Here is a 13,177-nt window from a genome sequence, read left to right as displayed (position 1 = left end):
CAGACCTGGCTTTGTGCTTGTGGCTAGAAGGACTGCTTGCAGAGCTGGCCTTGGGGTTGGGGTCTGGGACCTGGGACTGTAGGAAGGTCCTTCCCCCGATTCTCTGATTGATAGGAGGGGCTCACTGAGCCTCACTGTACAGATAGTGGGGTTCATGCTGAATTCCTGATCTTTGGTCAGTCTGGACATTGGCAGGTGCTAGGCGGGGGGTGTCTCTGTGACAGCCCCATTGGACGCCCTGGTGCTGAGTCTCCCCTGGGCTTCTGATGACAGCACCTCACACGTGCTGTCACATTTACTTGGAACTAAACTTGTCTTATGGGATTCTGGGAGCTTGAGGGGGCTCCCCCAGACCTCACTGCCTGAGCCACTTTTCCCTTTGCTCGTGTTGCTTTGTGTCCCTTCCGTGAGTCGAAGTCATGAGCGAGGCTGTGTGCTGAGGGCTGAGTCCTCTCAGCGGGTCCCTGAGCCTGTGGCCACAAGGACTCCTCACCCATCTCAGGTTCTCCTCCCCTGCTTCCTGCTGCCCTCCAGCCGCCACTCTGTGTCCTCGGGGACACCACTGGGCATCCTCTTTCTAGCTGACCAGTCCACTGCTGTCCTTGGTTCCCTGACATATCCTGCTAACAGCTTTGGGTTGTTTTCTTCCAGTTCTCCAGCATCTCTTTGACATCTTGATTTTCTGTCTCCCTGACAGTTTGCCCTTTGAGCACAAAGACTATATTTTTCAACCCTCCTCACAGATCAGGTGTCATCTTCCCTAAATTTCTGCTGGTCCCACTTGTGGCCACAGGTGTCCGCAGCCCCCTGGGAGTCTGACACAAATGCAAATTTCCATCCTCAGCCACCTCCCAGGTTGAGTCAAAAATCTGCATTTCAGGAAGATCCCACTGCCAAGTTCAAGTTTGAGAGGCATTGTCCAAATGGCCCCGGTGTCTTTTCCTTCACTTTTGTCCCTGACCAACACTGTTCCAATGGATGTTATGACATGTCTTCAGACCAAACAGATTATTCAGACCTGCTTGCGATCCTGCTTCCCCTCTGAAAAATCATCCTCTGGCTGCCTTTGTGGGCAACCTTATTTTTGGCAGGGAGGGTAGATATTCATATCCTGAATTAGGGGACCGTCAGTCTGTCTCTACGTGTCTTCCAGGTAAATCAGCCCATTTCCTGATGATGGAGGTACCACTTCAAACCCCTGAAAGGCCAACTCTGTGACTTCCTTTGGTCATTACTAGCCATCCGGTTGTCTTGCCACACGTGTTCCCTGGGAAGCCGACCCCGCAGAAGAACTCTACTTTGGTTTTCTGTGGTCAGAACCCAAGTACAGATTCCAGAAGGGCAGGCTCACAGCACACATCCTCATTTAAAGAATGTACAGGGTCTCGGGGAAGATCTGTCTCCACTCCTTGAACCCAGTGTTTCCCAAATGACTGATCAGGGACTGCTTTTACTATAGAACGTGTGAGATCAGGATCGGAGACAGAAAATGTCACCTTCAGGTGGTTAATTTCAGTCCACTCTTAAAATTGGTGTAGGGAGGGTGGAGGGTGGAGGGGCAGGGGAGAGGGGACGGTGGACGGGCTGAGCAGAGCCCGGAGTCATCTGTGCTGCCCGTTGTTTTATCAAGGCTTGGTTTGCGCCTTTCCCGAGTCTTTGCTGATTTATTAATTTAAATTTGGGGGGCACTTAATCCAGTTTTGTTTTTTCCTCTTGCTCTGGCATGTGTATGTACAGTGTCTTTGGACCCCACATATGAGCTCCTTCATTGGGAGCCCTTACGTGCGTTTTACAGTTGGTCCTTCCAAAGTGAGGCTCAGCGTAGTGGGCATACCTTGCAAGCACGTACGGTTGGAATTACATGGGTTTCTGGTCTACCTCCGATGATGTAGGAGCATTGCCTTTGAAGAACCCTGTGGCTCACTCTGAGTTTGAGAGATTTGTAACGTATGGGTGAGTGTTCCAGAGTGGAAACCGGTGCCAGACCTGGGTCAGAAGCCCTGGCTTTGTGCCCCAGCTCTGCCCCGTCTGTGTAAAGACCCAAAGCCTCTCTGTGCCTAGACTCCGCAGGGCCCACACCCTCCCAGGGTTGTTGGGAAGGGCAAGTGCATGGTGGTTGGAAAGGGGTTTGTCAATACTTGGGGTGAGCTGTGAACAGCACGCTTTCCAGGGAGCGGCTCCAGAATTCCTGGCACAGGGAGAACGGCCTTTGAAATCAGTCCTAAAAGAATTCAGGGTCAGCGAGGGCATGGTCTCTGCGGTGGGCAGGATGTCAGAGGTGGGGCAGGTCTCCTGGGAGAGAGGATGGGTATTTGCCTTAGCTTCAGAGAGAAAGTGGGAGGAGAGGAGAGCGGCCAGGAGAGGAAGGGGCACTGGCTTCTCGCTGGGAAGGGGAGGACGCCTCTGGGTGGCATCAAGAAGATTCCAGAACAGGAATGTCTGCTCCCAGTACCGCCTGAGGCCCCAGTGAACACAAGAGCAGAGTGGGGGACGTGCCCGAGCCATCAGCAGTAGGTGACAGCAGTGGAGTCACATGCAGCCAGGGCTGAGCTGCGACCAGCAGGAGCCACGCCCGCAGCCGCGCTGACCACTGACCGGCACCGCTGACCGCTCACGCGCACTGCGTGCTCACGCGCACCAGGGACACCATTGGGACCAGCTGTACTCACTGAGGACCGTTCTTGTTCCCGTTTCACAGGTGGAGGAGGTGACAGAGGGACAGGGGACAGTCTCCCCGGAGCCTAGGGTCCCCGGACTCCAGGGTTCGCTCAGCTGATCAGTGAGCTGAATTACCACAGAAGGCCGGGGACGGGTTTGTACCTCCGTCCGTGGCAGCCCTGGGGGCTTGCACTGGTTTTCCTCCGATTTCACCCAGCTCCGAACTTAATGTGCCTGCAGGGTCACGGTTTCTTAGCCAGTTTTATTTGTCCAGCAGGACGAATGTCATGGTAGGGACCGTGAGCCGAGAGGCCAGCTGTCCTTCCCAGCCCTGCTCCGGATGCCCTTTCTTGGCGCCGCGTTGGGCATTCCTGGGTGGGTGGGTGTGAAGCAGGAAAGACGCCTCCCTTGTCTTTAAGGGCTGTGTGATCCGAGAAAGCGTTCTTTTACTCAGTAGTGAGAATCGTGCCTTTTTTTTAAATAAAGATTTTATTTATTTGACAGAGATTACAAGTAGGCACAGAGAGAGAGAAAGAGAGAGAGAGAGAGGAGGAAGCAGGCTCCCTGCCGAGCAGAGAGCCCGATGCGGGGCTCGATTCCAGGATCCTGAGATCATGACCTGAGCCGAAGGCAGCGGCTTAGCCCACTGAGCCACCCAGGCGCCCAAGAATTGTGTTTTTATTTCATGTCTCGGTTTTCTGCAGCAGTGAGCAGCGCAGGGAGGGGGCACAGTCTAGGGTTAGAGCATGAATCCGTCTGGATGCTCTTTCCTTGATGGGCAGCCTGCCATCTTGGAGAAGACCTAGAAACACACATTCTGTCTTATTTAATCTTTGACTTGATGCTTGCGTTCTTCCGGCTTGCTGACTTTTGGCTTCCTTCAGTCGCTCCAGTTGAGTGAGAACCTTCCGAGGCTTTGCCTACAGAACCTTTAATCCCATGTTGATGGTGCGTAGATGGCCAGAGCCAGACTTTTTCCCCCCAGGCTCTGAATTGCAGAGACCAAATTTGTGAACTCCTCCCCCTTACCCATTCTTCTTCCGGATGTCCCCAGGGAAGGAAGATGACCTCTTGTCACCTGCTGCTCTGTTCCTGCTTGTCCCTTGCAGAAACAGAACATCTGTGCAGCTACAGAGAAACCCAACGGCATCTGACACCTAGAAGGGCCTCAGAACTTACACACCGACCACATGAACATGCGATGTAGGAAGGTGTAGTCCAGATTTTACCGTGAGGAATTTTAATGGCAAGCGTGGCGTATTCGTAAGAAAGGCGTTTATGGTCACTCCAACTTTATACGATACCGTACTAGCGTTAACCGTTCTCAGGCCGTCGTAAACAACTTTTCTTATTATCCATTTCTATTCTTATTAATGTCAGCTAGTTATTAGACTGACTCCTGTCTAATTAGCCGAGTGCTATTCTTGGATAAAATTGGACGGCTGTGCTGGTTGCTGACTCATTATCAGAATAGGAAAATGTGGTGTCTATTTATGTTCCTGTTTGTGACTATGTTCCAGAATTTTCGTCTTCGATAAAACTATCTCAGTGTTTGAGAGATACTCATTGAGGCCTGAGAATGTCATTCGTGTTCATTTGAGCAAATGCTGTCATCAGAGACCTCACGTGGGAGAAGCAGCATCGGATCCAGAATAAATAGTCTTCGGGTGAGCTCTCAAGACGCCTCTGACATATGTCTCACGGGGAGACCTTTTCCCTGGCACTCGGGAGGACGGGCGGTGAGGAAGTAGAAAGTAGATCTTTCCCCCATCGTGTCTTAATTGTGGCGTTCATCACTTTTATCTGCCATTTATGGGCTCAAAGATAGAATTTGTGTCTCTTTTATTTTGACTTTTTCTGTTTATGAGTGTTTTATTTTATTTCTGTTTTCCTGTAATTAATGCATGGTTTTCTCCGTGGCACAGGCCACACGGTAGATGGAGGGTGCCTTTTGCAGTCCGTTGGCCCCGCGTTGTCTGAGAAGGGAGCACGGGTCAGCTCTCTTGCGTAGTTAGCAGCTCCGTTTTTCCGTCGGCAGAGTGGAGCCAATGCCTGCCCACGTCCCACTCTGACACGGCTTGGGGCGTGCAAATGGCAGACTTTTTAAAAAAAGATTTATTAATTTATTTGAGTGCGAGAGAGCACGTGGGCCTGTGGGAGAGGGGCAGAGGGAGAGAGAGAGAATCTCGAGCAGACTCCCACTGAGCATGAAGCCCAACACAGGGCTCGATCCCACAGCCCTGAGGTCATGACCTGAGCCAAAACCAAGAGTCAGACATTCAACGCATCGCACCACCCAGACGTCCCAGTGGCAGGCGTGGTAACACTGGAGGAAATGCAGATGTGACTGTAAGACAGCCATGTTTTTCTCTGTAGTCGCTCGGGTGCAAATATTCACATTCTGCCGATAATCCCTTCCTGCGTTGTCAGAAAAGAGGGCTGTGTCTCCAGAAAATGTATTCTGAGCTGTTGAAGTAGGACAGTTTTCCAGAAAGTCTCCTCTGATCACTGGCCTGGCAGGTGCTGTGGTTTGAGGTCAGTGTTGGGTGACGCTCGTCCCAGAGGGAGCACACACCCTCCTGTTACCTTTGTGTCCCAACGATACTGATTGAGGGAGGAAGGTGACAAAGGACAAACCCCATACATCGTCCGTGGGCACCCGCCAACTCGTGCTCCCTTGGGGTCAGCGGCTTTCCTGTGTTTTCCCCAAATTCATACCATGTCTCACATTTGTGTCTCTCTCTGTTTTCCAAAGCAAAACAACTTTGATTTCTAATCGCAAACAGAATACAAAATAATCATGAACCTTCAGACGGTGACGACAAGCCTGAAGCAGAAAATCAGTAGGTCCTGAAATGTCACCACCCCGAGAAAATATCTCCCGTTTGGGGAAACTTTCTGCTGGTCACACAGACAGGAGGTCAGGCAGACAGACAGACAGACACACACACACCCACACACCCCTTTATAAATGGAAACTACGCTATTATACACGTGTGTAATTTAAAAAGAAATGTTTGGACTGGTTTGACAAAATATCAGCCCTTGGTGTATTCCAGAAATGCAGCAGGGGCCCAGGACGTGGGTCGGTGCCGGGAACAGGTGGGTGCTTACCCACCCCAGGGGCCACAGGCCAGCTCTTTTGGGACTAAGGAGCACACGTGCGTTTCTGCCCTGGCCTTCTGCCCTGAGACGTGGTGGGACTTCTTATTTATTATGTTGTTTAATGATCTCACAAGCAGGGCCTATTATTATTATTATTATTATTATTTATTATTATTATTACGCTATTTCAAAACCTGCTACATTCACCCTACAGTATATCCTGGATTCTGACAGTTTTTATAGAACCAAGACCCACGTCGCTCTTTTAATGGCTGTGTATTAATCCACTGCACATGTGTCCTCACTTTTATTTAACAAAAGCCCTTAGGTTTGTTCCCGCACCTTTAATGCTCTTGTGTATGTCTTAGGATTGTTTCCTGTAAGTATCCACGACGCATCTAGCATGTTCCAGGGAAGGTGTCCGGCTCGTGGAGCTCTTAGGCTGGTGGGGGAGACCCAGGACAAGGAGTTCTGGATGGAATCGCGAGGGGAGAGAAATGGAAGAGACAGTTTGAAGGAGAACAGGGGGGCTGGAGGGGCTTGAGGCAGGCTTCTCTGTGGCAGCTGCTGTCCCAGCAGGTTGAAGCTGGGTCCTGAAGGATGCTAAGGCATCAGGGGAACGGCAGGAGAAAGGCATCCCGAAGCGAGGGGACAGTACCTGGTCCTGGGTCAGGAAGAGCGCGGTGTGCGGGGACCGCAAGCCGGCTGGGGCGCCCTCGTGCCCAGCCCTGCTGGGAGCCCCGCTGACGTGCAGTCGGCCTGGGACCCCTGGACCAGGGGCTTCAGCTTTCTTCACCGCGAAATAGGAGGTAGGAAGCTGCTGAAGGTTTTACTTGGGAGGTGAATGACCTTCTCTCTCGTTGAGGTCGATTTCAAGTTCACCGGACAACTGCTGGGGCGCGAATGGGAGGATGGGGAGGGGAGGAGGGAGGAAGCCAGTGCGTGGTTTTGCAGCGGTTCAGGGAGGAGGTGGGTGCGGCTGGGACCGGGGAGGTGGCTGGCCCCGGAGGGACAGGACAGATTCGGGAGATACTTAGCAGGTGAGATGAAGAAGCCACTGACCGTTCGGGCAGGAGCGGTGAGGGAGGGGAAGGAATCGAGACTCGAGTGTTTCCGGTTTGTGCAGCTGTCGCGATGGTACCACTTAGACGGGAAGACGCGGAAAGAACAAGATTGGGAAGAAATGCGCCCTTCCAGTGTCCGCTGGTGTGGACATTGGAGAAGCTTGTGTGACATCTGAGCAGATATGTCAAGTTGTCATTGGATCTGTGACTCTGGGGTTTAGGGGACTGTCATGCCTGGACATGTACGTAGGAGACGAAAACTTACAGAGGACATTTACAGCCAAAGGAAGAGTGGGGCTGTCCTAGGGGACAGGTGTGGGAGGAAGTCGGAGGCACCAAGGCTGCCGACATTCTAGCGTTTAGTAGTTGTGGGCCAGGGATGATCTGGGAGAAAGCAGAGGGAGGGGCAGAGAGAGAGGGAAAGTCAGGAGCTGCTTGTGTCCGAGAGAGGACACGGGGACCCAGGGAGGAGAGCCAGCCTGTTGCATGCTGCGGAGCGGTCAGGACGGACGGACAGGGGCTGCCCCTCCGATGCTGAGCCCCGTGACGTGGTCGCGACCCCGGGACAGCTGCGGTGGTGCAGGGGGCACAAAACCAAGGGGGACAGTCTTCTCAGCCATGTTGCAGGAACTGGAGACGTTCCAGAACCGCTTCTCAGCGCGGTCTGAACCGCGGGGCGAGGATGGGACAGTGATGCCTGTGAGGGGAAGGGCTCTTTCTTGAGGGGCACAGCGGTGGAGTGTGATCGTGTCCCTCTCGTTCTTCGATGCCGGCGAGAAGGTGCTTGTGGGCAGATTCAGTGGAAGCTGTGGTTTTGGAAAAGGACGGCGTGGGGTTCACGGGGACTCTGGAGGGCAGCTGCTGGGACCCCTTGGCCGGGAGGGTGTGACTTCGTGGTGAGAATGTGGGTACCCGGGTTTCGGGGGGTGCAGGGGAAGACCCAGCCCTGTCTGCACCCGTGGGACTGGATGGCAGGGTGACCTACACTGCAGGGACCTGCTGGTGTCCTCTGGCTGTGTGAGGCGTCCCATTGATGTCACCATTCCGCAGCTCCTGGTCTGCATGTCCCATGTCCGGGTGGGCTCCGCTCTGCTCAGGTGTCAGGGGCTGGGCTGTAGGCAGGCTTTGGGGGAGACTTTGCTCCCAGCCTTCCCAAGCCGTCGGGAGAATCTCCTTCCTGGGTGCTGGAGGACTGAGGTCCCTGTCCGCTTGCTGGCTGTCAGCTGGGTCCCTCCTCCCGTGGCCACCTCCATCTCCGAAGCCACCAGTCGTACGCTAGTCCCTTGTCACTTCTCAGTCTGTCCGGCTTCCTCTCCTGGGGCTGCTTTCAAGGGCTCTCATGACTGCACTTCCCCCATCCCCCCGCCCTTCTGCCAGATAGCCCAGGACGATGACCCTGGGTCAAGTGCAGGCCATCGTCACCTGAATCACACCTGCAAAGCCCATGTTGCCCTGCTGAGGTAGGGAAACCAAAGGACTCCGTGAAAGCCTGCTTTTTGGTCTTCTTCCTGCTTCTGTTCTTGCTGGGCCCTGTACTCCCACATTACACACGGCCCAGAATGCAAATAGTGTCTCTCTGCCTTGTAAGGGACAAGGAGTTGATCACCTGTAAGGAGGGACAAGGGAGAATGACCAGGTGAAGCCGTCATGTGGGCATTCCAGACCACCCACACCGGAAACTAGATGTCTCTGTGCCTGGGACACAGAGGAATAACATCCGGACCCTTGTCTTTGTTCTGACCTGTTCCTGGATGCCTGATGGGACACAGACACCCAGCCACCACCCTCAATAAAAAACCCAAGACCCCCTCACCAGGAAGACCCTATGAGACACGCTGTCTATACCTGCGCTTTCTCTCCTCCGGCTGTCTCCTGTTTGATTTTCGTCCTGAGCCTGGCCAGGGACCCTCTCCTCTGGTCCCGGGGACCCCCTCTGGGTCTTGGGGCCTAGCCTACCTGTATCACTGTCGGATAACACATTCACAAAGGCCGTGTCTTCTCAGGGCCTGTAATTCTGCCCACTCCAGAGGGTAGACACAGAGAGCAGCCATGAGCCTGGAGGTCTAGGGGTCATCTTCGTGGATGTTGAGGTCACTGAGAATGGGGACAGGTGGATCTGGGGTGACTCCCACCCAGGTCTTCAACTGTTCAGCAAAGGAGGGTTGGAAGGGGACCATGTTGGAGATGGTGTGAGCCTCGGAGGGCAGGTGCAGCGCGGGGAGGCAGGACAAAGCTGACCCCGACCGGCCCCAGGCATGCTCAGCGCAGGAGCGAACGCCTCCTCTAGGCAGGGAATTGAGCCCTGTAATTTCCCCTACATTGTGTGTTCCTCAATGCAGTGTTCTTAAAGAGGTCTGACAGTTTTCTTGTTAAATTCGCTGTTGATACCGTGCTCTCTACGGAAGACCATAAATGGCACCTTGCCGCCCGTGCGCTCGTGACGGCTGATGGCTGCCTGGAGATGCGCTCTCGACTTCGTCCTTACGCCGCCAGCCTCCTTGCTATGCCCTTAGGATTTGTGATTGTTTTCTGTGGTTTTGAGTGCATTTTCCAGGCATGTGGTGTCATGGGTGATAAATATCAATATGAGTTTTTTTTTTCATTAAGAATAGCTATTTCTTTTATTTTGCTTGGCTTAATTTTCCTTTTTTTTTAAATTAAAGATTTTATTTATTCATTTGTCAGAGAGCTGGAGAGCACAAGCAGAGAGAACAGAAGGCAGGGGGGAGGCAGGCTCTCCTGCTGAGCAGGGAGGCTGATGCGGGGCTCGATCCCAGAACCCTGAGACCATGACCTGAGCCGAAGGCAGACCCTTAACCCACTGAACCACCCAGGCACCCCTGACTTAATTTTTCTTTAGGGAGAGTTTTGACTTTCCCTAAAGGATCTTTTGGGCAAGGCTCAAGATGATTATGATAGTTTTTCTTCTTCATTCTGTTAATAGGGTGAATCATAAATTAGTAAGTATTTTAATATTTTCTTCTTTACTCCTAGAGCCATTCCACTTTGTCATAATTTGTTTGAAATTTGTTTTGTAGAGATTTTTAGAAATTTTATGTAAGTCCTGTCTTTGATACATTCCTGGACTGCTATTCTTCTGGAATATACCTCCTTGTGTGTGTTCGGGAACAAGTTAAGTAGTGTATACGTGCATATAGTGTTGTTGAATATGGGAGACAGTTTACACATGAAACCACTCAGGTGGCCTGATTTCCTACTCTTCCTTTATTTTTTAAAAGGCTTCATTTAGGTGTGACTGGGTGCCTCAGTCGGTTAAGTGTCTCCCTTCAGCTCAAGTCCTGATCCCGGGGTCCTGGGATCGAGCCCCGCGTCAGTCTCTCTACTCAGCAGGGAGCCTGCTTCTCCCTCTCCTCTGCCTGTCGCTCCCTCTGCTTGTGCTCTCTCTGTCAAATAAATAAATAAATAAAAATCGTAAAAAAAAAAAAGACTTTATTTGTTAAAGTGAGAGAGAAAGAGTGCATATGGGAGCTGGGTAAGGTGCAGAGGGAGAGAGAGAAGCAGACTCTTCACTTGCTTTGTGGTGGTTGGTCCCCAGACTCTGGGATCATGACCTGAGCCAAAGGCCGACACTTAACTGACTGAGCCACCCAGGTGTCCCCCCCGTCCCTTTATTGGTAAATGTTAAACGTTCACGTGTACATATACACACACAGCACACACACCGCTGCACACGTGTTTCTGGAAACTACCAAAAACAACATAACAATCACTTATTTACTGCTCACCCCAGATGAAGAAATCCTAATGTTTTGTGCATTTTTTTTTTTTTTTTTAAGGAGCCTCCATGCCCACCATAGAGCCCAGTGCATGGCTTGAACTCACAACCCTGAGATCAAGACCTGAGCTGAGTTCAAGAGTCAGATGCTTAACCACTAAGCCACCCACATGCCCCTCTTTAGTTTTTTTAAAATAAGGAAAAATAGGCTTTCAGATTTGTCAGTGGCGTATCTTAAACCTTTTGTAGGTAAACGCTCAGGGTTGCCTGCTATAAGAAGTCTTACTTTCGAACCCATATGTCTCTTACTTACTTTTTCTTGGTTGCCTTCTTTTGCTAAGACCTCTGCTGGTTAAGTACTGGTGATAGACATATTCTGCTGTTTTTCCTAATTAAAACGCTAGTAATATTTTGGCATCAAGTTCGTAGTCAGGTTGAGAGTTTCCTTCTGCTACTGGTTAGCCAGCCGCCCCTGCCCATCTCCTCTGATCACCAGTCCTTTTCTTTAGGGATAGCTTTTCCAGAGTCCACTTTCGTATTTTACGGTTTCCTAGAAACATCTACCCCACCAAGATTTTCAAATTTATTAACACAGGTATATGGTATTATATCTTTAAATTTCCTAAGCATCTATGTTTATTTACCTATTTCTAATTTTGATCATTTATGGTTTCTGCTCATAGTTCCTGGATTAGTTAACTGGAGGCTTATCATTTTTGATGATTCGTCTTTATAAAGGTTTCTTTCTTTTTTTTTTTTTTCTAAACTTGCATATCATTTACTGTTTTCTCGAGCTACACTGAGGTCAGATTTTGAAAAACAAAGGATTTGTTAATGTAAGTTGTGTGTTCACTTAAACAGGAAGCATTAGAGCAAAGTCTGTCTGACTCTTCATTCCTGGGGGCAGTAGTCATCTGTCCGCCATGACAGGGAACCCTCGTTAAGTGACTCCCCAAGCTGGTGTCCCCCGTGTTGGCCATGGGCTTCCTCATGTCCTCCTCCTGTCTGAGCTCCTTCCTAGCCAGTCTTTGATTTCCACCTTGAGCCCAGGTTTGCTAGTAGTGTTTAGAAATTTGTAAGTAGTCAGCTTGTTGCTATTATTTTCTTACCATTTTATTTTATTTTATTATTTTATTCTATTTTTTTTCCCAGTGTTCCAGAATTCATTGTTTATGCACCACACCCAGTCTTCCATACAGGCTGTGCCCTCCCTAAGACCCACCACCGGGCTCACCCATCCCCCGACTCTCTCCTTTCCCAAACCCTCAGTTTGTTTCTCAGACTCCGCAGTCTCTCCTGGTTCGTCCGATTTCCTCCATCTCACTTCTCTCCATCTCCCAATGTCCTCCGTGGTATTCCTTATGCTCCACAAGTAAGTGAAACCACATGATAATTGACTCTCTGCTTATTTCACTCAGCATAACCTCCTCCAGCATTTTCTTACTATCTTAAGATAACTTAGAATGTTACTAGATTGCAGTCTAAAAATCTATATTGTTTCTTTCTCAGGGACTTATTGATACTTCTGTGGACAGTGTCTCTAACCGTTTTTGGACAATGGAAACAGCAGAACGTTTCTGATGTTTTCCTTTCGTGTGTACAGGAGGCTGTTAACTAAACATCATTGCTTTTGTCACCTTCTTTCCTCCTTCCCTGTCACTTTCTTTCCTCCCATTGCGTGCACACGGCCTGTCAGAAGTAAGAGCAGTATGTTGACTATGTCGCCCATTTCTGTTGGGTTCTAAGTTCTCCTTACTTCTTGTATTGCCTTTGCTTTATGTATATTCAATATATAATTGTTATAATTCTGCCATATTCCACTGCTATGCAAGTAAGCCCTTGAGAATTAATAATCATCACATCTGCATTGTGTGTGTTACTCTTCAGATTCATAAATTTCATCCTTGATCTTGAATTTACTTTTTCTCTTATTACTGTTGCAGCCCTGATTTTTAAATTAAATTTAATTTATATATTTGAGAGAGGGAGAGAGGAGGAGGGGGGTTGCTGAGGGAGAGGGAGATCCCCATGGGGCAGGGATCCTGGCACGGGGCTCGACCCCAGGACCCTGAGATCACGACCTGAGCCCAAGGCAGATGCCTAACCGACGGCGCCCTCCAGCTGCCCCACAGCCCTGCTTTCTTGACAGACCCATGCCCAGTCATCTCCCTTCCTGCATTTCATGGGTGTGTCAATTATGGTTTCTAAATCAGTCTGAGAGTGTCTTTCTTTTAGTGGGTGAGTTATGACAACTCTGGGTCCCCGTTTTGATTCTGCAGCTGTATTTTATTTTATTTTTTAAAAGAGATTTTATTTATTTATTTGAGAGAGAGAGAGAGAGAGTACACGTGGGGAAAGGGGCAGAGGGAGAGGACCCCCAGCAGACGCTGCACTGAGCGCGGAGCCGGACGTGGGGCTCAATCTCACGTCCGCAAGATCATGACTGGAAACGAGGAGCCGGATGCTCGCCGAACAGACCCAGCCATCCAGATGCCCCACTGCATCCCTATGTAGATGGGATGCTATGGAATCCTGCCTGTTCCCGTCCCTTCAGTAAGGAACAGACCCACTTAGGCAGAAGCGAGTGTGAGCGGCTGTGGTCCACAGTGTTGGT

At 50.6% G+C, this 13,177-nt stretch overlaps 1 protein-coding gene across 2 annotated transcripts in view; it reads left to right on the top strand.

Moving 5' to 3' along the window:
• Positions 1-13,177, top strand: part of TMEM132D (transmembrane protein 132D) — a 571,936-nt gene that overhangs the window by 61,939 nt on the left and 496,820 nt on the right. The window lies entirely within an intron of this gene.

The sequence above is a fragment of the Mustela erminea genome, chromosome 13 (assembly GCF_009829155.1).
Source record: "Mustela erminea isolate mMusErm1 chromosome 13, mMusErm1.Pri, whole genome shotgun sequence".
NCBI classification, from domain to species: Eukaryota; Metazoa; Chordata; class Mammalia; order Carnivora; family Mustelidae; genus Mustela; species Mustela erminea.
This window is presented reverse-complemented; position numbering and strand designations above follow the sequence as displayed.